This window comes from Schistocerca serialis, chromosome 2 (genome assembly GCF_023864345.2).
Source record: "Schistocerca serialis cubense isolate TAMUIC-IGC-003099 chromosome 2, iqSchSeri2.2, whole genome shotgun sequence".
NCBI classification, from domain to species: domain Eukaryota; kingdom Metazoa; phylum Arthropoda; class Insecta; order Orthoptera; family Acrididae; genus Schistocerca; species Schistocerca serialis.
This window is the reverse complement of record NC_064639.1, coordinates 434,000,611-434,026,244: the sequence shown is the minus strand read 5'-3', so window position 1 is coordinate 434,026,244 and position 25,634 is coordinate 434,000,611. Positions and strand designations below refer to the sequence as shown.

General features: G+C 43.1%; 1 protein-coding gene across 1 annotated transcript in view; it reads left to right on the top strand.

Moving 5' to 3' along the window:
- LOC126456039 (espin-like) overlaps window positions 1–25,634 on the top strand; it is a 448,202-nt gene that overhangs the window by 404,370 nt on the left and 18,198 nt on the right. The gene's annotated exons all lie outside the window — the stretch shown is intronic.

Below are 25,634 nucleotides of genomic sequence, written 5' to 3'. Positions count from 1 at the left end.
TTTTCCCGTAAGACACGGATATTTAGTAATAAGATGCAGCAAATTGCCACTGGTTCTCTGATAACGTATCATGAGAGAGACACACATGTCCGTATGGTAGTGAAAGGGTTAAGGTTTTTCACGATTTCCCCAAATCGCTTAAATTGAATGTTCCTCTCGCCAGTCCGACCTTGTATGCCGTCTCTATTGACCTCGTCGTCGTCTGTCTGTTAAACCCCTATTTTCCTTCCTAGTCCGAATATTTTCTTTGTCTACCGTTAATGTACCTCGGTAATGATCGCAGACTGACGAACATCACTCATATTTGGTGGTACATGTCTCTTGTAAGTGTCCTCTTTGGTGCGTGCTATAAGTTCCTGAGAATTCTCTCAATGAAGGTGACTTTAGCAACTCCCTCCATAGCTGGAAATAAGTGCTCGTTCCTCCCTTACCGCCGCGGATATTCGTAGGCACTCGAACTTTGTGACTGATACCACAGGTCAAACGATTCCTGAATGCGGTTATTTCCAGAAGATAGTAGCAAACTAGGAAATGTGCAGCTCGAGAAAGCCTACTTTGCTAATGTTGGTAGAGCGGCGGCATGTTTCTTTGTCCGAGCTGCGGCCTACCCTTCGCGTACGGGTCGCAGAGCGGCACGCGTGTGGCGGAGACGCGGTCAGCTGCGCACGCTCTGAGCCGCACAGCCGTCGCCAGCGGCTCCACGGCTACGCGGCGCGGGCACCTGGCTCTGCGTCACGGGTGACAACGTCCGTTCAGCGAAGTCCCGATTCTTTAAGGAATCGAACTCTCACGCACAAAAGAACTTTCCACGTCTGCTTACTTTACAAACTAGTTGATGTGTCAAATATTTGACGTTAAGCATGTGAGCGAGAAAAAGTTTAGAAAATGATGGAAATAATGCATTAAGTTTGCTGGAATTCGCTCTTATTATAAAACACTGTGGTAGGAAAGGGGTGGGGGGGGGTCTGGATTGGTGAAGGTAGATGGAATTACCTTTTTAAAGCCGTAAGAGATTGATGTCTTGTATATAGTGATCCTTCAGTGGAAAGCCACTGGACGACAGATTTACCAAACTTTTGTTAACGTCATTTAAGTAAGATATCTTACTACTTAGGGGATTCAACAGGGTTACTTATATCGTAATTCCAAATCATGACTTGCCTTACTCAAATAAGAAAAACACAGTTAACATTACTTAGAAGGTTCTTAACAAAATAACAAGATTTATTTAATTACGTAGATGCACTAGCCATACATATTTTAAAAAAAGGTAATCACAATATAAAATGGCATCTTCACCTAATACCTTCAGATTTGCGAAGTGGTCACCCGCTGTATTGTCTTCAACCTAAGACAAAACCAACAGTCATTAGTACCCCAACTAGATAATAAATATGCACTACAATGGTTGCACAACGCCAAACAGTAGTCCCTTCAAAATTTCGTACAAAACTGAGCAAAATCTGTGGATCATAAAACATGGGTATTAGCCCTTCAGCAAAGCGTAGGAAGTTTGCTTACGACAAATAAAATTTTTTTCATCAAATCTGCATGAACACAGACACTAGTCCTTGACCTAAAATTTAATCTCAAATTTAGCAAGTTTTCCAAACGACTTTGGGTCTAACCATTTTAAAATACAAGACACGTAACCAATACTGAACCAAGACAAATTACAACACACATTTTTAGATACAGACTGCAAATGATTTAAACGTCGAGCAGTAGCCCTCCTTGAAATTTTCCCCAAAGCAGCTCAAATCTACAGCACAGTGTGGTTATTCAAACTTCGGCACCAGCCAGTTTGAACTACAGGTTAATAGACCAATTTTCCTTAAGCGCTATTACGTAAGTAACAAGAGTTAAGATCATTTCAGTTTGAAATCAACAACCACATTGAGCAACATGACAACTGTTCTTAAAATTACCTTAAAATTTAACACTTAATCGGTGCTTTGAGTTTTTGTCATTAAAGAGAATGATCTTACAGTTTCAGCCTAACAACCCAGTTAAGCAACACGACAACTGTTTGGTCCTTTTAAAATTTAGACACTCAAGTTTCAGCTTTACGTACTTGTCATCCAATAGAATAACCCACAATCTTGCTCTTGGAAAAGATGAAACATGGATACGCGATCACTTATAGTACCTTTAGCCGGCAGTCACCTTTTCAAAATTTATTGCCCATTGCGTTGCAGATGATTTACCAGCACGTTTTGCTATCAACACAAGCCGGTAAGCACAAGCCGTCAGCTGATAACGTTAAACATGCACCACACTCAGAACGTTTCGTTGCTTACATATAAACTTTCCTGCTTCTACAACAGATAACAGACCGAAACGTTAATCTCATTGGATCATGAAAGACAGCACCCGCCACACTTCTCGAAGCACGGGCAAACAAAATTTTCAACATGCAGTAAATATGGTCGATCGAAGCAGAACACAGTAGCAACTCAGACACTCATGGTGCTCTCCCAATAGAACACAGGCACCTCACTGGCCCGCTTTCGCCGCTCTCCGGTACATCAAAACAACTGCCGAATACCACTGCCGAGGCGCGGCTGCGTCCATCGCACGTGATTCCGTCACACCTCATTACCGGGCTCTCCCGTTGACAGCCCACAGCCCACTGTTCAAGCACACGGTCAGAGGGATTCTCCTATGCTCGGAACGAGTACAACCTCTGACTTTAGCCGCATCGATACAACTACACGACGACGGACAGGCCAGTCGATGCGCACGTATAACGCTGTATGAATATACATGACATGCTTCTTCTGTGCGGATGCACACATATTCCCCAAACTCTTACGGGACTTGGTAAGAATGTCTTCCACGAGTAATGAATGTGTTGGGGTGGGACACTACGATGGTAGTGTGTGGACATACAAGGTGAAAATGTGGGTCTCGCGGGAGACGTGCGCGAGATAGTCCCTGCAGTTGCACTATGTGCCCTCGCTGGCTCAGATGGATAGAACTTCTGTCATGTAAGCAGGAGAGCCCAGGTTTGAGTCCAGGTCGAGGCACACATTTTCACCTGTCCCCGATGATATATATCAACGCCCGTCAGCAGCTGAAGGTATTAGTACAATTCTAATTTCGTTCTAGACGGCTGCAGGTCATCAATATCCATACAAGTATCTATTCTTGATTACTAAGTATATATTCTTGATTAGTGTTCGAGTACCTTACCAGGTGAGACTAAATGAAGATGTAGCAGCTGCTAGATTTATTGAACCGGTATATTCGATCTACACGTGAGTATTACAAAAATTCTTAGTGAATCAGATGGGAATCCTTGGAGGGAAGACGATGTTCTTTTCGCGAAACACTATTAACAAAATTTAGAGAATCGGTATTTGCGGTTGACTGCACCGTGATTCTATTAGCGCCAACGTACATATCGCGTAAAGACCGCGAATAAAAGATAAGAGAAATTAGGGCTGGTTTGGATGTATATAGATACTCATTTTTCTCTCACTCCGTTTGCGACTACAACAGGAATCTCTAGTAGTGGTTTAGGTACCCTCCGCAATGCATCGTTCAATGACTTGCGAGGTGTATGTATGTAGACGTAGAACACAAACAAATGTAGCGTATACGCATAATGCCTCGCCGGCCGAAGTGACCGTGCGGTTAAAGGCGCTGCAGTCTGGAACCGCAAGACCGCTACGGTCGCAGGTTCGAATCCTGCCTCGGGCATGGATGTTTGTGATGTCCTTAGGTTAGTTAGGTTTAACTAGTTCTAAGTTCTAGGGGACTAATGACCTCAGCAGTTGAGTCCCATAGTGCTCAGAGCCATTTGAACCATTTTTCGCATAATGCCTCAAATGGCTCTGAGCACTATGGGACTTAACATCTGTGGTCATCAGTCCCCTAGAACTTAGAACTACTTAAACCTATCTAACCTAAGGACATAACACACATCCGTGCCCGAGGCAGGATTCGAACCTGCGACCGTAGCAGTCGCGCGGTTCCGGATTGAGCGCCTAGAACCGCTAGACCACCGCGGCCGGCCGTATACGCCTAAATTGGTGGTAATAGCCGTAATTCTATGATTACGCCGTTGCCGAACAATCAATGGAAACAGTCATAATCATTAAATACACATGACAGTATGCGTACGGAGCGATGTAAAGTTGAAGGACCATTCAAAACTAATCATAGAAAAGGCAGATCAGGATCATTAGGAGCCGGGCGGAGTGGCCGTGCGGTTCTAGGCGCTACAGTCTGGAGCCGAGCGACTGCTACGGTCGCAGGTTCGAATCCTGCCTCGCTCATGGATGTGTGTGGTGACCTTAGGTTAGTTAGGTTTAATTAGTTCTAAGTTCTAGGCGACTGATGACCTCAGAAGTTAAGTCGCGTAGCCATTTGAACCATTTTGATCCTTAGGAAATATACTCCTCACGAAGAAAGTAGTTTGCAAAACCTCCTTTCGCCCAAGTCTGGGCACTTTTCCAGATGCAAATGACAGAGGAAATACAGAAGTTCGAAAGAAAAACAGCGCGTTTCGTCACGAATAAGCGTGAAAATGTCGCGGAATTGCTCGTCCAGCCCCATGACAGGTACTGCAAGAGAGACGTTATGACTCACGGTGTGGTTTACTGTTACAGTTCCGAGAGAGCATGTTTCTAGAAAAGTCAACCAATATATTACTCCCTCCCATTAACATCTCGCTAAAAGGACCACGAAGATACACTCAAAGAGATTCGAGGTCACAGAGGCTTAGCAACTGTCCTTCTTCCCACGCGCCATTCGTAACTGGATTAGGAAAGAGGGGAAGTGTCAGTGGTACACATATACCATCCGGCACACATCGTAAAGTGGATTGCGCAGTATTGATGTAGTTGTAGATGCACAATCCTCAGGCCAACATCGCTATCTCTAACGAGTGACCTCCATGTCAACCGGACACTCCTGTTTAATCAAAGAAGCGTACAAAGTGCCGACAGCATAATCAAGTAGCTAAACCAGCCGAGACTGGTGCCTTACAGTGTGTTCTCTGCTCTCTCTCTCCCTCTCTCTCTCCCTCCCTCTCTTTCTCTCTCTCTCAGGAATGGAAGAGGCAAATAACGGCTTCTTCAGACTCTCTTCGGCGTGAGTCTCGTTGCACTAATGCAGTGTAGCGATACGTAAAGAGTGTGTCGGGATTAGCATAAAACACGGTTGGCGACTTAGCGCTGGCGGTCTGAGAGCTTTCCTGTGTCGGGCGGCTCTGCCACGGCACGCGGCCACCGCTACATGAGTACACAGTGCCGGCCCGCTACCTCACGCCCAATGCGCGCCGTCTCAGATTGTAGCCGCTCTGCTTATCCACCTGTCTGGAGACCGAATGTAACCGTGCCACACATACAGCTCGGTGCCACGTCAGCACGCCCTCCTGACAACAAAGGCAATGCTTCATGGCACTGACCTCTACACTCGACAGGGCTAGGTTTTGAAACTGCAGTAACGGGACCCTTAGAGACTAGACATTTTTTACACACAATATTCGTCATGAGGAGGTACCGAATCGAATTGGGGAATAAATAAACATGTGGCAAAACTTGACTGAAAGAAAGGATCAGTTAATAACATACATCCTAGTCAATTTGATAAACAAGGCAAGTGTTTACGTAGGGGGCGGGGGGGGGGGGGGGGGAGTAGGAGCGGGGGGAGGGAGGAAACGGTGAAAATTGTAGAATAAAATCAAGACTTGACTATAGCAAGCCGATTCAGATGGTTATAGGCTGCAGTAGTTATGAAGAGATGAAGCGGTTTGCAAAGCATAAACTTTTCTGGAGAACTGCATCAGAATAGTCTTGGGACTGAAGACCACAACAACAAGGACAGTCGTCACACGGAAATGACATGATTTTGACAGACAGTTGCTGTCCACTTGTGTACTCCCGATGGTTTTTTTTTTTTAAGTATTAAATAGGCTGCACGTAGATATCAGTTGCTACTGCCTTTAATTTTATACTTTGCATAACAAACTTAACTTCTTGCGTTGAAGAAAATAGAGAAAATTTTATGGAAAAAGACCATGTCAACAATCAAAACGTTTTCTGTAGCAAACCCTCACTGCTGTTTTTTTCTTTTTTTCGGCTTCGCCTTCATATAAACCAATATATGACTTTTGTAACACAATATAATAAACTGATCAATAAATTTCTGGCGATATTTCATTATGATTAGAAGTTTTTGTGTTCGTAAATTTCTTGTTACCAGATTGTGTACTGCCTGATTCATGTTGTTCTAAAAGTATTAAACAGATTCTAGTAGGTATCGGTACCTACTGGTATTAATTTTACGTTTTGCACAACGAACACAAATCTTCCGTTCTTTGCTCAGGTGCATAGTTCCTTATTGCAAGGACAGGTCACCATTAGTCCAGGTGACCTACCTTGCAAAGGAAAATTCATACAAATAAAGTGATACATCGCCATCTCTCATTTTATTTTGATTAATCAAATGCGTTCAAATGTGCGTGAATTCCTAAGAGACCAAACTGCTGAGTTCATCGATCCCTACACTCACACACTGCTTTAAACTAACTTAAATTAACTTACGCCAGGGACAATACACACACACACGCACCCATGCCCTAGGGAGGACTCGAACCTCCGGCAGGTGAAGCCACGCAATTCGTGACATGGCGCCTCTAACCGCGCGGTCACTCCGCGCGGCATTTGATTAATCTGACGACTTTATATCAAGCAGTGAAAAACTTTGTTACACCGAGCCAGTGCTGTTAGGTATGACTAGTATAACGCATTTGTGCAAATTTTCAAATATCGACGACGTGCAGTTGTTGGTTGGCAATGATCTGAGGTTATTACTGAGCTGTGTGACGTATAAAATGAAGAAAAGAAAGTTTCTTCGTGCTTAATAACACTGTTGTGGGTCACATATCACGTCAGTACGTTCATAAAGTCACCAATGTGTTTTTTCGGTCACATACACAGAAAAAACTTGTTGAAGATGGCAACGGCCGGGGAAGCCTAAACTCACGAGTTTCATACTGTTCCCAAAAACGGATTTAACAGCAGAGCAGATCATGCACTGAATTCTTGAGCAGTGTTGATCGTGTTTAACACAATTTGTTTTTGGACTAATGAGTATCAACGTGTAAACGTGACCAACAAAGCACAAAAGATTAACCGACTCCGACTGGGCAACTGCGATCACCAATGAGGAAAGTAATTAATGTGCTCAAGATGGCTGATATTGTCGAGATCCAAAATGAAAAAAAAATTACATTATCTCAAGACGAGTGATATGAGAACCGTGCACGCTACTTACCACAGTTACTAACTTCTTGTTGAAAACGGATACGGGAGAACAGTTCAAGGCGGAATCTGGCAATGTTTAGACGTAACCCCAGGTTATTTTGTTCAAATTGTTGACAAATAAGAAAACTTGAATCGATCACCACATTCCTGAGTCCAAGCAACAACCAAAACAGGGTTCAAATGCTCGTGAAGGTGTACCAAAGAAGTCGAGCATGGTTTTGTAGTTTGTAAAGGTGGGATTCTTTAGATGTAATCAAATTGGGCACTGGCAGAGCCACATGGATCCTACTGTGTTTTACTGATTCATCGTTTGGTACACATGGATCCTACTGTGTTTTACTGATGCCTCGTTTGGTACACGAACTGACTGAGTATTGACTGTGACTCTCGCGCTAGAAAATGCTCTTAGTCCGCGACGACGTTGCCGTCAACGCTGCGGACGTTCTAACCTGCCTTATTCTTCCTGTTCCCTGACTTGAAAATTTGGCTCAGTTGAGAAAAATCCATTAATCAAGGCTGTGCTAATATTTGGTAGAAGTTAACAAAATTTACTTCTTGGGACGAAGAAAATAGGTCAGATTTGGCGTAAAGAGTTAATGCTGACATACATACAAATATTTTTCCTAGGAGATCTTTAGAGCTTATGTATTCGATTTCCTTCCCCTTCTAATCAGAAGACAACTTTTACAACTACAAATAAGTAAACTTTGTTGTCAGATAACAAGAATCAATATTTCATTGTGCTTATCTGTTCTAGGATTCGTAAATTTCTTGCGTAATAATTTGTGATATTTCTTACCTTAAGGGTCAATCTTCTTACAGCCCATGTGCCCACAACGCACTCAGGGGAATCTGCCAGTCCGAGAAAGCTAACCAACACTGTTGTTAACATCTATGGACCCGTATCACATTTGGCTCTACCGGTGCTCGTAAACTTTTCCCAGTCTTAAGTCGGAACGGGAGGGGCAGTTGGGCTGCGTTCTAGTTCCACCTGCCACACCAGACCGCTTGTCATGCAAGCTGTGTGTGTGGCACGCGGTTCCTCACCAGAGATTTCTCCGAATGCCGTGGCGTAGGTAGACCATTCTGGTTCCTGTTGAACGAAAATGATTCTATTGTTCGTTCCATTTATCCTCCAGCAAGTACTTGCTATTTTCAGTTAACTAGTTTAATTAAACACCGACCGAGAAGCTTTATCTTACGTCATCGCTTTGCTTCCATCGCTGTCCAATGAACGTTGAACACCGAAACGAAATCGAGAAAGTAGATACCGTTTCTTACGCGTTTACTTCCTTGAGAGGTACTGTGTCTGCTGTAACTAAGCTATTAACACCGACAGCAAACATCGGCCAGCAGGAGCCTTATTCATTTCGCAGATTCTTAAAACCAGATAGAATAGGATTGACCTTATCCAATATGGATGTTGCAGAACCCTGTGACTGTTGAATGAAATATAATTACAGATAGCTGTGACCAGTCTCTTACGAAATGTTTCTTAACTTTCACGAATTACTTTTCGAGACTCTTCGGGGTTATTTTAGATGCGTCATGCACAAGTTTACATAACTATACTTATGGCAAGCTGCTAGGCACGATCTTTCATGTAGACATTTTATTCTGGCTGCAAATATACAGTAGTTTCTACGTACTCTAACTCGTCTTAGTTATACATTCCCGTTTGTATATACAGAGTGAGTCAAAATACAGCTTTCTTAAACTAAACAAAGGAAAAAAGCTCGTATGTCCCAAAATCATTCGTTTTCAAGTTGTTAATGAAAGTATACAGTCAACGGCTTTCTAGGTACAACCCACATGGGCCACAAATTCTCGTGCCATAGCTCAGGACAGACATCAGCACCAGTTTAATGTGTGGGCTGGAACTGCAGATGACTGGTAGGTCTCCCAGCAAGGCTTACAGTTACTGTCTACAGGACCGTATTCAGAACACTCTCCAGTGCTTACTAGAACATGTGCCCCTGCAAATAAGGAGAAAAAGTGATTTGTGCGCGCTGCCGCTCCAGCACATTTTCGTCTCACTGTTGGGGATGCACTGTCTTGCTGGTTTCTGTCATAACAGTTGGATAGGAAGGGGACGGCCAGTTCCATGGCCTGCACTTTCTCCTGACCTCTTTCGTACGAATGAACATCTCTGGCGGCACCATAATCAGTTGCTTTACGCAGCGGACAAACTGGGTGCAGAAATTCTTCATTGACGTGCCAAGGAAGCCTGTGGAACCATTTACCAACATTAGGGAGTATTTGTAAGGACGTGTCGGTCCATGATTCGACGAGTGCCTGTGTGTGTGTGTGTGTGTGTGTGTGTGTGTGGAAGCAAGAGGAGGGTATTTTGAACATTTGTTATGAGCTTCTAAATTGATGACGCTTTTAACCTGTGAATAACTAACGTTTCGGACATAAAACTCGTTTAAGTTTGATTAGTAAACTAACGACTTTTGGCCATATGTTCATGTGCACTTTTTCTTCTTTTTATGTAAGTTAACTGACCGTAAAGTTTATAAAATTATTTTAGGACCACCCTGTATAGTTCAGTATCAATTTCTGACACTTGCTGTATTTTTACGGATTCACAGTCAAAGATAACATTTTACTATGAGAATTTTTCACGCCTTTCGATTACAGCATATAGTTTTCAATGCTGTTTAATTCCATTTTACCCGCGTGTCTGATGACGCCATTGTTAGCTGAAACGATTTAACAACAAATATAAATACGAAAACTTTTTCAGTCTTTTTCCATCTTAAAAATGGTTTTCCTATGATGTGGTGACAAAGTAATCCGTCAAAACAGCAAAGAAAAGATGCTCGGTAACAAGATTCTTTAAACAACTTTTTTACTTGAGTACTTACAATGTTTTTTGTTAGTTTCTCATAGAACTTGGTCCACTTGTCCAACGTATCTTATATCTTTATACATACCCTTATAAAAAAAATGGTTCAAATGGCTCTGAGCACTATGGGACTCAACTGCTGAGGTCATTAGTCCCCTAGAACTTAGAACTAGTTAAACCTAACTAACCTAAGGACATCACAAACATCCATGCCCGAGGCAGGATTCGAACCTGCGACCGTAGCGGTCTTGCGGTTCCAGACTGCAGCGCCTTTAACCGCACGGCCACTTCGGCCGGCCATACCCTTATATTTATGCTTATTGTATATATATGGTGGTAGGAAATTCCCGTTACAAACTTCTAGGACATGTAGAGGGTAGTGAGTACATAACATTTTGAATAGGAACCAATGTCCGGGAACGTATCGTTTCCGTTCTATGACAGCTTATCTCACCCACACTCACGTGAGGAATGTACTTAGGCGTGACCCAGTACAATTGTTGCAATCCATTTGAAAAGAATACTGACTCGTTCCGTTATCACTTATGCATTTACATTACAACTTACACCTTATGGTTTAAATTAGTCGACAACAACAAGAACCCAGCATATACTGCTCCAGACGTATCGTACCAATGCATTACAACAGCGGCTCGATGTGGCGACCACCAACATTGTTACACACATTGTACCTCCGAAGCATGTTCTGGTACACTCTCTCCATCCCACCCAGTGTCTCTTCAGTGTCTTGTGCAGCGGCCAGAACTCGTGCGAGCAGATCTTCCTCTGTCTCTACAGGTGTCTCATAAATTACGCTCTTCATACGACCCCACAAGAAGTAGTCCATAGGGGTTAATTCTGGCGATCGTGGCGGCCACGCGGTTGGACGACTACGGCCTATCCATCTTTCACCATACCGTTTGTTGACAGCCAGTGAAAAGTGAGATGGTGCTCCATCATGCTGAAACCACATTTCCTGCCAGACGAAAATGGTTCAAATGGCTCTGAGCATTATGGGACTTAACATCTGAGGTCATCAGTCCCCTATAACTTAGAACTACTTAAATCTAACTAACCTAAGACATCACACACATCCATGCCCGAGGCAGGATTCGAACCTGCGACCGTACCAGTCGCGCGTTTCCGGACTGAAGCGCCTAGAACAGCTCGACCACCGCGGCCGGCCTTGACGGATATTCAATGGCACAGCTTCCAAGAACGGGTCCTTAAGTGTCGTAGGAAGACTAAGTATGCGGGACCCGTGAGCTTGGATGGAAGGAGGTATGGTACAATGGCATGACCGTCCAGAATACCTGCCCCGACGTTAATTCCAAACCTTTCTTGAAATCCCTGAACATGCGTGGCATGAGGGTTTTCGTCCGCCCAGACATGGCTGTTTCGAGCATTCAGAACACAATCCCTTGTGAACCTACATTCATCTGTGGAGAGAACTCGACGTGGAAACAGGGGCGCTTCGATGCAACGGTGCAGGAACCATGTGCAGAAGGCGACGCGTTGTGGAAAGTCTGCTGGACCCCATAGCGTGCACCTTTGTAAGTGGTACGGCTGTAATTGTTGCTCATGCAGGACGTCCAAGGCGGTACTGTGAATAACAGCCATTGCACGCGCAATTGTTCGCGAACTGTTGACGGGCTATCTTCAATGCGACGCAGTACACCTTCTTCAAATTCTGGAGTGCGGCGTCGCCGTGGAGTACCACAGTCCTGCCTCCTCACGGTGAAGGTCCCAGTTTCTCGTAGCCGTTGTGTAACTTGGGCAAACAGTTTGTGCGATGGAATGTGACGGTGTGGAAAACGTTCGTGATACAGAAGACTAGCAGCTCTTCCGTTACCTCCAGCTTCGCTGTACACAAGGAGCATGTCTGTATATTCCGCAAACGTGTACTGCATCATGTTTCCTCTATCGGTTATGCACAGGTATTGACTCGGTCTCACAGCAAAGCGGACAAGTGACATCTGGGGATCGTTTGACGTAGTACACGTCGCTGTGTCTACCCTGTTGCAGACGTTTCTCTTGCCCTAAGCAGAGGTTGACGAGGTAGACAACTGAAATGAAACTGTCGTAGAACGGAAACGATACGATTCCGGACATGGGTTCCTATTCAAAATGTTCTGTACTCACTACCTTCTACATGTCCTAGAAGTTTGTAAAGGGAATTTCCGTCCATCCTGTATAACGTCCAAAAATTGTTTCGTAAGCTACGAACATAACAGAATTTAATACAAGCGGCATAATGGTAAGGCGCCATTTCAGCTACTCAGTTTAAATTTACAGAAAGGCGTTTCGGTTTGCGCGGCCGAATGGGAACTGGCGTAAACGTGACGACAGGACACCTTAGTCCAATATTAGAGGAGGTGTAGCTCAGATTTAGGTCCCGATCCGATATCCATCTCAATTGTGTCTAGGATGCTTTCACGTTTAATTGTTCGTGTGATCTGCATCTGTGGGAAAATAAAAATGAATGGACCAGTGTTCTTTAATTACATAAATTGATTCGATCGGTACGTGCCTCATTTCTTCGTTTTGCAAGGTAAAGTTCTGCTCATTGCGCCATAAATGAAGGTTTGAAAGTAAAGTGTCTATGGACATACTGTACCGGATTGTCAAACTGCGCGAGTTCCTGGGAACGGATATACCAGAGCTTTACAAGCAAAGAACAAGAAGAGAGAGAAGAAAGCGAAAGTGAGTTCATTAACTTGCATGGCAACGCGCCAGGAACAATGGCAGCAAACGTTCAGCTTGAGGACGAAAGAACAATGATGACCTTCAAAGGAGCGCGCGCCTGCTGTGTAGTGAGTCTGTTTACGTATTGGCCCCTCACTGGCAGCACGGCTGCCACAATAACGCGGAAGCAGACCAGCGGCTCGTGTGAGGAGCGTTGTGCGGCGCAGTGGCTCTGCGGCGTCTGAGTGAGGGGACTGCCGGTTAGCCGCGGCCAACTTGGGTGAAAGCGTCCGCCACCCGGGGCGTTCCGTCCCAGCGGCCCGCCGGGCATCCGCCACGGCTCGGCTCTGGCCGTCTAATCTAACAGAAGCGCCAGCATAGCGGTGCAGTGACCACTAGAAAAGATGGGCCAACCTGGGTGTAATTACTCCCTCGGAAGCAAAATGAAGTATTCCTTCATTTGTCCCGTCGTACCGCATCCGTAGTTTTCTATGATTTGGCAAATTTATTTCATATTTTATTCTAAATTTGTGGCCGGATTCCCCTCCCGTCACCATAGGCGTCAATTAGCATAATTAAAGAAAATCGTATGCACCATGGGTCTGCGAATCTTGTAAACTTTTATGTTATGTTGTTCAAAAATGGTTCTGAGCACTATGGGACTTAACATCTGAGGTCATTAGTCCCCTAGAACTTATAACTACTTAAACCTAAATAACCTAAGGACATCACACACATGCATGCCCGAGGCAGGATTCGAACCTGCGACCGTAGCGGTCGCGCGGCTCCAGACTGAAGAGCCTAGAACCTCTCGGCCATACTGGCCGGCTGTTATGTTGTGCTTCGTAGCTTATGAGCTAGAGTTTGGAGACCAGCCCAGCATTTGCCTCAACGGGCGTGAAAGACCACCTAAAAACCATACTCAGACTGCCCAGCGTTACAGGAAATCGGTCGTTAATCGCTGCATCCAGATCTGGATCACCTCCCTTTCTCGGAAGCTAGCACACTGCGCAATAGGCTATGCGCGCAGCTCGGAAAACGACATCTTCCTTGGAATAAAAATGAGAAAGGAGCCAACTTTATTTTTACCTTTCTTTTTTAAAGTTATCAGACTTCTGATTGGTTTGATGCAGCCCGCCATGAATATACAGTGCAGATATTTCTGTTGATGACTGAGGGCAGTATACTGAACAACATTACATCAATAATTACGTCAATTTCAGACTAATAATTACAGCTACTACAAGTCGTATATTTTAGGTTGTTTAGGACTTCCAAGTACATGTGCCAAGAGCAAGCTGTTGTTTTCCCCTGGGCAGCAGGCCAGGTGTCGAAGCTTGAATGCGTGGAGGCAAAACGGTAAGTCTATACTGACAAGCCTAGTCCACTTAGTGATGTAAATACAACAACGTGGAAATCATCAGATCGTAAATTTTTTGACGTCTTGTGCGAATACTGTTCGACACAGAGAAAAAGCAAACAAGACACTGATGCGTGTGCATATTAAAGTACTATACATAAAAATATCTGCATTTGTACATGTTACACCTTGTGCCTATCCCAACTCCCCATTCAGAGTAGCACTTGCACCTTGTCTGCTAAATGTATTCAAATTCTTGTCTTCCTCTTCGATTTTTGTCCTCTGTAGTTCACTCTAGTGCCGTGGAGGCTATTCTCCGGCGTCTTAACAGGTGTCATATCGTCCTGTCCCTCTTTCTTGTCAGTGTTTTCTACACGTTCCTGCCTTCGCCGATTCTGCGGAGAACCACATCATTCCTTATCTTATCACTCCACCTGATTTTCGACGTTCTTCTGAAGCACCAAATCTCAAACGCTTGGATTCTTTTCTGTTCTGGTTTTCCCATTGTCCATGATCCACTACCATACAACATTGTGCTCCAAACATACATTCTCAGAAATATCTTTCTCAAATTAAGGGCTATTTTTATAGCAGTAGACTTCTCTTGGCCAGGAATGTCATCTTTGCCAGTTCTAGTCTGGTTTTTATGTCCTCCCTGCTGCATCATTCATGAGTTATTTTGCTGCGTAGGTTGCAGAATTCCGTTCTTATTCTACTGCGCGATCACCACTTTCATGTTGGGTTCCTCGGTATTTTCATTTCTACTACTTCTCATTACTTACGTCTTTCTGCCATTTATTCTCAATCCATATTATGTACTCATTAGACTGTTCATTCCATTCAACAGATACAGTCATTCCTCTAACGTTTCACTGAGGATAGCAACATCAGTGAATCTTGTCATTTATGTCCTTTTATACTGAATTTTAATCCCACCCTTGAACTTTTATTTTATTTCCGTCATTGCTTATTCGATGTATAAATCAATAGGGTGGAAAGACTGCGTTCCTGTCTTAGACCCTATTCCATTAGACTTTCAATCCCATTTTTCCCACTTGATTCTTGCACTTTTTCACATCACACGTCTTTCCATGTGCCTTATTCCTATTTTACTCATAATTTCGAAGTCTTGCATCATTTTACATTGTCGGACACTTTTTCTAAGTCGACACTTCCTATGAACGTCCCTTGGCTTTTCTTAAGGCTTGCTTCCATTATCAAGCGCAACATCAAAACCCCCACTCTGATGCCTTTACCTTTCTGACAGCCAAACCGATCTCATCTAACAGTTCAAATGGTTCAAATGGCTCTGAGCACTATGGGACTTAACATCTGAGGTCATCAGTCCCCTACAACTTAGAACTACTTAAACCTAACTAAACTAAGGACGTCACACACATCCATGCCCGAGGCAGGATTCGAACCTGCGATCGTAGCGGTCGCGAGGTTCCAGACTGTAGCGCCTAGAACCACTCGGCCACTCGGGCCGGCTTCTAACAGACCATCAGATTTCCTTTCTCTCCTTCTTTATATTATTCCAGTTATCAAATTGTATGCTGAGCTATTAAGCTGATTGTGCGATAGTTCTTGCACTTCATCAGGTTACCCTCCATTCAGAAAGTGGATGCACTCAGCTTATATCACATATGCATGGTGTACCCCTTTTTTACTGGACGTTTTTTCTTGTTTTCGTCCATAGTACCACCTCTCAAAATGTGCAATGCAAATAGCTTTCAGCAGAAGTGATGTGTTTCACAATAGCGAAGTTAAACAAGTAAATACGGGCTCTAAAATGCATACCTTAAGAACTATGAGCTACACATTTTGTAACCCATGTTTACTAGACACTTTGTTCTTGTTTCAGACCTCTGAAAGTATGACGATATGGAGTTCTGGTTCACCCTTTAGCATTATAACCATTAATTACTACTTGATATTCCATCAACAATATTTTTCGAACAAGTTATGAGAAAGGCTTAGGACAAACGCGGATGTATCCTGTGGCAACGATTCAGTGTCTGAGAAATGTCGTCATTGTTTGTTGACCAATAGCAGAAGACAACAGAAAATAGATAAGCATGGCCAGATGACCTTTTGCATAAACTAAGAACAATATTTCAGTCTAAGGTGAATTCATTCTTGCTCTATGGTTATGGAACTTGGGCGAAACGAACGCCCGAATCAAGAGGCTTCAGACATTCGTCAACAAATACTTAAATGAATCTTTAGAAGGAGGTACCTCCAACAACTTCCAGAGTGGTAATATGTCAGTATTTATCATATCTACTATGTGCGTCTTTGGAAGCGGATAAACCACTTTTATCTCCAGTGTGATAAAAAGTGATAAAATGTCTGATATTCTTTGCCAAGTGATATAGATGTAGGAAAATTTTCTGGTACGACTAATAACATAAATATTTTCAGGAATTCAGACAGACTACAGGCTTAATTCACTGACAACTTTTTGCCGACCATTATTTCAGGAATTCGATGGCCGGTTTCGTCACAACTGATCATGTTCGAGACACAGTAATGCAACATCGAGTAACGACTGTAGCCTTGGAAATTTGTTTGTTTGGAATACGTTTCTTTTCAGTGGCGATGCTCGCCATTCTTAAACCATCCTCTTACGTTTTCGTGTCGAGTTTGTAACTGATATCATCCTTGCATAACTACTACAGTCCACAACCATTTACCGTAGTCAAACCTTGGCCTCCCTGTACAACCCTCCTCCGTCCCCCCCCCCCCCCCCCTTCCGTTCGCGCTCCGTCTTGTGACGTATCCCAATCACCGATTTTGCAATTTAAACTGAAATCGCTAATTTGCATTCTTCCATATTCCAGTTGGTCGGAAGAAGGGACACGTCACAGTGACCACCACAGAACAGAATGTGGAGAGTCCCTAAAAGTAGTTTTCGCTTCTTGTTAACTTATCCTGCAGATGGTCAATTTACGCAGTCTTTGTTACCTGCTTTAGTAGTTGTCAGACTCAGAATCTGTGTTGGCGAGCAGATAAGTTTGGTGACGGTGGACTGTGGTTACCTGAAGTTTATTGCAACAAGATGGTCTGCATTACACCAGAAAACATGAATCGGAACTCGTTAAACAAACATAGATTGAAAAGATTTTATTTCTTTTATATTGTGCAAAACTGCACATGATGGCACATCACGAAACTGATCGCTTTTAGACGTAAATAGCACTGAAATGTATCACAAGAAGCTTTCCACAGCGTTAGTCAAGGGTAGTAATATCATTTTTGGTAAATAAAACACAGGCTACATTACGATTTATGGTTATTCTTTCAAATATGTTGCGAGCAAATAAATGAGATGGTTACAGCATGAAGGTCGATCAATAAACAGAAAGTGACAAGTGGCAGAGGCGAATCGTGCCTAAAATATTTTTTTAATGAACATCATAATTCATGAAATGATCCCCTCTTGTATACAATTTGTGCCATAAATTTCTTTTCTCTCGTGATCGATTTACTGTCACCTTATTAATTATCCAATCCACCCATCTGATCTTCAGCATTCGTTTATAATATTACATTTCAGAAACTTCTATTTCGTTTTCATCTGAATTGCTCATAGTCCTCGTTTCACTTCCGTACAAACACTGCATTTCACACAAATAATTTCAGAATGAACGTCCTGAAAATGAAATTTATATCCGATGTTAACAAACTTCTATTTTTCAGAAACACTTTTCTTGCTATTGCGAGACAGCATTTTATATCCTGGAAACTTTGGCCATCGTTAGTTATTTAATTATTTTGCAGCCCTAATATTAAAAGTCACCTACTACTTTTAGCCCCACATTGTGTGTTTGTGTTCGAGTGTAGATAGATAGGGAGAGAGAGAGAATGACAGACATAGGGAGAGAGAGAGAGAGAGAGAGAGAGAGGAGAGAGTGAGAGAGAGAGGGATAGAGAGAAGTTTGAGAGAGGGGGGAGGAAAGACCAGCAGGAGAAAGGGGCAGATGACAGGTAAGAGTGTGCGTGTGTGTGTGTGTGTGTGTGTGTGTGTGTGTGTGTGTGTGTGTGTGTGAGAGGGGGGGGGGGGGGAGAGAGAGAGTGTGTTCATGTGCGTATCCGCGTATCCAGACGCAAGCGAGCGTAAACGTGTATCACAGGTGTATGACTATAGTACCGGTGACGTGAATAATTGAACGTGGCGATGCGCGGGCTACAGGAACGAGTACTAACTACGGAACAGAAATTTTTTCATCGGCAGTAATGGTAGAGTGAAGCGCTTTCACTGCGCAAAGGTAGCCACTGGCGCCTCATGAGGACTTAGGCGGTCATCTCGAAGAAGAAAGCATGACGGCAGGGCGGTCTGTTGCGAACAGGAAAGCAGGAAAGCGGGCAGGCACCTGCTGCATACCCCAGTCCTTTGAGCCCAAGTTGTTTGTGCGCAGCATCGGTGGTTCATGCTAAAGGTACTCGTACTTCAAAACAAAATGAATAAAATTGTGGTTTGAGGCAGAAACCACCGGGCCTCGAAGAGCTGGCAGTCAGCCGGACTTCACACTGCATTCATCCTGTTAGTCACTCACCGGTGCACGGCTGATCTCACTCCACGCCGGCCATTTGAACTTGAATAAGGGAACCATCCTAGAATTCATCGGAAGCCATGTGTGACAAGTGAGGCAAACTCCCGGTACTGTACCATGATTTGAACTGTGCTCAAATGGTAACTAATTTCTCTGCACTACTGGTCCTCCACAGTGTGTGTGTGTGTTTGTGTGTATGAGAGGGAGAGAGCCATCTGATGGTGTATGGCGAAGTCTTCTTCTGCTACCACTATCTTTTCCTTTTTGCCCTCAAGAATGTTGCTTGGGAAGAACGAGTGCCGATAAACTCGGTATGAGCTGTAATTTTCTCGCCGTAGTTATTTCGCGAGACATATTTGTGAGGCAGCATTATGTCGCCCTATCCTTCTTGTAACGCACACTCTCAAAATTTCAGCTGTAAACCTCTTCGTTGTGCACATCGCCACTCTTGTAGCGCCTGCCTCTGGAACTTGTCGCAAATCTGCGTAACGCTTTCGAGCCTAGTAAACGATGCGTGACGTAATGAGCCGTTCTTCGTTGGAGCTTCCCTTTCCCTTCTATTAATCCAACCTGGTAACGGTCCTAGACGGATGAACAGTACTCAAGAATCGGTCTACCGAGTGTTTCACAAGCCATTTCTTTCGTGGGTGGATTACGTTTTATTAATATTATTCTAATGAGTCACAAGTTGACATATGCTTTTCTACCAGTTTGTTTTATGTGATCATTCCACTTTAAATAATATTAGTTACTGAGTCTCTGGAGATCTGGCAAGTTCTGTACCAACAAGATGATATCCTCAACACATCTGGAATTATCTATGGTACTCCTTGTTAGTACGGAGTGTCCAGCAAAAGAGTCCCTGAATTCAAAATAAAATATCTCGAAAACTAAAATCGATAAATGAATGTGACAAAAGATATACATACTGTGAAACCTGCAAGAATTTTATACAGAAGTTTCGAATTAGTTCGAAAAGCCGCTGTGCAGCTCGTACTGTATCAGCGTGCGTCGCTAAACTCGTCCTCTGTAAGCGTTCTTTGCAATCACAATACAATTTTTTTCAAAACGTCCACCACTCACAGTACGGAGACAGAGCAAAAGTACAACGAAACTTGTTATCAAATCCTGTAATGTCTCAACGAAAATTAATTCAGACGCCACACAGATCGCCGATTCAAGCTCGTCCAGCATGGTGGAACGTTCCGATGGATAGAATCTTTCAATGTGCTTCACAAAAAGTAATCACAAAGAGTCAAACCGGGCGCATATGGAAGCCAATCTATATCTGCGCCGGTAAATTTGCAATTATCCAACGCAATGACTCTATTCCCGAAGTATTCACCGAGAAAGCGAAACGCCTGTTCGGTGCGATGTAGTCTGGCCCCCTTTCATTAAACACTCGGTGCGTGGTCGATGTGGCGACAGATTTTTCCAAAATTGCAACGTAACGTTCGCTAGTGATCGTTTCTCGCTTGAAAAAGGGCCAATAATGCATCTTCTGCATACCGCAGCCCAAACAGTAACGTTGGGAGAATACAGTGGTTTCGCATCGCAGAAATGGGCATTTTAGGAACCCCAAAACTGCCGGTTTTGTTTATTCACGACTTCATTCACGTGGAAGCGTGCTTCGTCTGTGAACTAAACGCAGCCAACACCAAATCCTTCATTGTCAATCATTGTGAGAATCTGGTTCGCGATGTCAGCCGTCTGTCGCGCAACTCGCTTGGTGGCTTTGTATTTTGAATGGAAACACGTGTAGGCCCATTATTTTCTGCATGATAGAACACTTCAAAACAGTCTCTGCTGCAATGCTTCGAACAGATGTCGTTGGATTTTGCTGAATAATTCCAGAAAGAACGGCGACATTTTCAGGAGTAACTACAGTTTGCCTGTGGGTAACATCTTTCGTTGGATCATCAGCCACGCTGCCTGTCCGTTGGAATTTGGCGAAGAGCTTGCGAATGGTTATCGCATCGGGTCCTTTTGTATCATTAAATAGTGTCTGAAAACTGCGCCTTGTTTCCGTGGGACTGTGTGCTAACCTGTAGTATTTCTGCACCAGTAAAACACGTTGTTCAATGGACTACATGATTTCAAACTCTTCTTTCGGTACACTAACGCTCTTTCAAGCCGGCCGGTGTGGCCGTGCGGTTCTAGGCGCTTCAGTTTGGAACCGCGTGACCGCTACGGTCACAGGTTCGAATCCTGCCTCGGGCATGGATGTGTGTGATGTCCTTAGGTTAGTTACGTTTAAGTAGTTCTAAGTTCTAAGGGACTGATGACCACAGATGTTAAGTCCCATAGTGCTTAGAGCCATTTGAACCATTTTTTAACCCTCTTTCAACGGTCGAATTGAGTGATCTGAGCTGCTACGCACTTTGTAAGCACTATGTGATATGATTACAGTGCCATTTGTTAGCAGCTTTTCGAACTTCTGTATAACTTCTAAGTCACTATGAACTGCTCCACAGAACGCGATGCTGTCATTAGAAACGGAGCACAAGCTCGTCGTAAAAAGATGGTAGGGAGTGAAGACGACTGTGCCTTTTTCAAAGTTATTGTCGCGGAATTTGTCATGAGTGATTTATGGAAATCATAGAAAACCTAAATCAAGTTGGTCGGCGGCGACTCGCACCGCCAGCTTCCCGAACGCGAGAGTTATGTCACCATTGCACTAAGTCCGCTCGATGCTTTGTCTCACAAATGATTGATGGGTGGAGCACATTGTTTCTGTGTCTCAGTACGTACGAAAGATCCTCTAATCTAATCTTATCTTCGTGTTCACAAAGTAACAAAAATGCAGATAGTTTCCAGCAGAAAGAAGCTTTTCTTTTCCTGAACAGATTACATTCCGAAACTCAAACGTAACAGCGAAAATCGTTGTTCGGTTCACCCAATATTTAAGAGCAAGAGATCTAGATGTGAACGATCTTCTAATACGACACGTCTGTGTCTTTTATAAGTAAGGCGAAACACTATAGATAATTCGTACAAGCGACACTTCTTAACTACTCGCACTTCTTACGTGGGCACATTGGAAAAATGTCGACTGATTCGAGTTACATTAGTGATTTAGAACGACATTGACTATAAGATTCCTGTACATTTATAACCTGCTTTTCCTTGCCATCGTTTCTAGCAGAGCAAAATTTTCAACAACAAGGGAACTCCGGAAGTGTTATTGTACTTTCGCAGCCTTACTGTGCCGCAACCCACACTGTTGGAGTGACGGCAACAGAAAAGGGGACATTACACGATTGTGAAGCCCGCCACAATAAGACATAAACAAGTAAAAAGGAAGAAGGAAATAGCCGGCCTGAGTGGCGGAGCCGTTCTAGGCACTACAGCCTGGAACCGCGCGAACGCTACGTCGCAGGTTCGAATCCTGCCTCGGGCATGGATGTGGGTGATGTCTTTAGGTTAGTTAGCTGTAAGTAGTTCTAAGTTCTAGGGGACTGGTGACCTCAGAAGTTAAGTCCCATAGTGCTCAGAAGTTAAGTCCCATAGTGCTCAGAAACTTTTTTTTTTAAAAAAAAAAAAAAAAAAAAAGAAAGAAAGAAAGAAGGAAGGAAGGAAATACTAGATTTTTCCTCGAGAGTACAGTAAGTTCCACGTTATTAGATAATGGTACACAATACATTAAATTTAATTTTCGCAAGTCAAGTGATGCATTAATTTACAGTCACAATAAACGCAGCGCATTCTGGGTGGAAAACTTGACTGCACAGCAGCAAGGAGAGCTCCACCTACCAACCCAAGGGAGCCAATGGGTCTGATGATGGTTTTATAGAAAAAACCGAAACCGGTTACTCATTAAAACAGATATAACGTGATCAAGACTGAACTTTAATCTAAAAGGAAAACTTCTGTACGTCCGTACTGCCTACCCATATTGGTGTGTCTTATTTTGATGTGAAAACCATAGACAGTGATGAGGTTAGGGTGGAAAATAACTCTGATCAAATACCCGTTCAAAGAAGGACAATAATAAAGGATGCCCTTGTAACCGAAGTAACTCGAGTCCGTATTCAGCTGTTATGTGACTAAACAGGCTGTAAATTTTTAGAGTCCATGTACTATAATTAAGTATATGCAGCGTGGTTCTTGCTCGGTTACTTATAAAGCGTGTGGCGTCTTCGAGAACAATATTTTACACGGTCTTCCAACAGTCGTCAGCTCCTGCTACACAAAACAAGAAAGAAAGATTAATGTTTAACGTCCCGTCGAAAGCGCTGTCGTATTCCTATTGCAGTCAGCATAACGAAAAAATACGGAAATGTGAAAGAGATTATGAATTCTCTACATTTATTTCGTTGCAGGATAACAGGCATATTGTTTGTTATATTTTTGGTTCAATTGTACTGAACAAGAGCGGAAATGGTTGATTAATATTAATATAAGTAATAAGGAGGTTAACTCAGTGCAGGATAAAGAACCACTGGAGAGAAATGTTTAATAAGTCGTATCTGTTTTTTATCACACCGTAGTTCTCGTGCAAACTTTATAGGCCGCGCGGGGTAGCCGCGCGGTCTCAGGCACCTTGCCACGGTTCGCGCGGCTACCCCCGTCGGAGGTTCGAGTCCTCCCTCGGGCATGGGTATGTGTGTTGTCCTTAACGTAAGTTAATTTAAGTTGGATTAAGTAGTATGTAAGCCCAGGATCCCATGACCTCAACAGTTTGGTCCCACAGGAACTTACCACAAATTTTCAAATTTTCCAAACTTTAGACGGAACCCATGACAAAGAAAATTAAGACCATCACTCACTTTAGAGTGTAAGCATTTTTGTAAGAGAAGCTACATCTTACATATCACAGAAAACACAAGACTGTGTTCGGGTAACAGTTTGGATACAATTGCTCCTAACGTTTATACGTCAATGGGATCCTGCACACAGACATCCTGTGAGAAATCAGACTATCAAACTGTCCTTTAAAGTCTCAGTTTTAAGAGATGGAATTTCAACGAGAAAAATACCATATTCTTTCTCCGATGCTGCATGCAAACTAGCTGTGTTAAGAACGTAACTTATTTAGAGCGTTCGTTTCCCCCTTCAGAAATTATATACTGTCGCCACCTAGTAGACTCTTTCGAAATCTGTACTTTCACTGGAGATAGCAAGCAAATGTATCCCCTACATAAGTACATACCTACATACATTGTCTTTCCACTGCGACGTTATCATGTGAGAAGGCTGCCATACAATTTTCTACACTCATGTGCAGGACTATACACTGATGTCATTGTATTGGCATCATTATATTTTTTACGTCAAACATCGTGCAATAACTGCCACATTATCAGTTCCTGCCCCCCAGCATGCAGATATATTTTATTTAGTTCACAAACTAAGCCAAAATACAGACTAGGTTCCCGGTTTAGAATGTGTGAGTCCGGCTTGCACTGTAGATAATGAAGTTTTGTGGAACAACCATATAACAAAATACTCTCCTGTTTGCATGCTACCATTTGCCATTTTTTTATGAAATACGAGGAATGTTGTGGATATTTCACTCTGGCTTTATCGCTGGCGCGGTCCGAGCGCAAATGAGTTTCTACGTCAGATCAGTTTTCTCGATATTGGTGACAGATAGAGACCTCCACCCAAGTCTTAAGAAAAATTCAATATGTTAGCGAAATTTCATACACAGCAACATATTACGTAATATGCACCAAACGCAAAATCATAGAGGTCTCTGTTTTCGAACTACAAACTTTTTCGAATTTCGCTTAGTGTCTTACTTCCATGTAAATATCACAATAACTATGACCATTGACGAAATGATGGGAATATCATGATGAACTTGACATATGAAGCTACAAGTAAAGCCAAAAATGATGTTATTTGTGGAATAGTTTCTGTAAAGTCGTTTGAGAAAGATTGTCGGTCGTGCGCCTCGATTCGCTCATCGCCGAGCGGCCAAAAGGAGGCAAACACTTGTCGGCCTCCCCTTCTGAACGAATGAACTCGCCCAGCGCTTTGGACGAAAACTGGTCATTGCACATCGACCATCGTATCCTACACGAACTATATACACACTGATGTCGATCGTTGTGGATTAATGCGTTTAAACGATCCTCATCAAACGCCGAAGGTCACCCTGAACGTGGAGAGTCACCAATGTCAAAACGATCCTGCTTGAAACGAGAAACCCATTTTCTCACTGTGCCCTGTCCAGTGACATTATCCACATACACGGCGCAGATGTTTGTGGCTGCCTCCGCTGCCGTCACCTCTCCGTTGAACTCAAACAGAAGAATATGCGAGAAAAAACATAATTCCTTACCTGTTTCTATAATTTACCCAAACATGTTTCGACACCTGTATGTCACCTTCAGTGTGTCTCGTTTTATTTTTATTAAATATGATACATAATTTCTAGTTGGCTTACTGTTTTAGGCCAAAACTGTAAAGTATGTTGTAATTCTTCCATATAAACTAAAAAAGCAATAATAGTTTTGAACATCAACAAAAGCAAAACGACGATAATGGAACGTGGTCGAATTAAATCGGGTGATGCTGAGGAAATTAGATTAGGAAATGAGACGTTTAAAGTAGTAAATGAGTTTTTCTATTTGGGGAACAAAATAACTGATGATGGTCGAAGTAGAGAGGATATAAAATATAGACTGGCAAAGGCAAGGAAAGCGTTTATGAAGAAGAGAAATTTGTTAACATCGAGTATAGATTTAAGAGTCAGGAAGTCGTTTCTGAAAGTATTTGTATGGAGTGTAGCCATGTATGGAAGTGAAACGTGGATGATAAATAGCTTAGACGAGAAGAGAATAGAAGCTTTCGAAATGTGGTACTACAGAAGAATGCTGAAGATTAGATGGGTAGATCACATAAGTAATAAGGTGGTATTGAATAGAATTGGGGAGAAGAGAAATTTGTGGCACAACTTC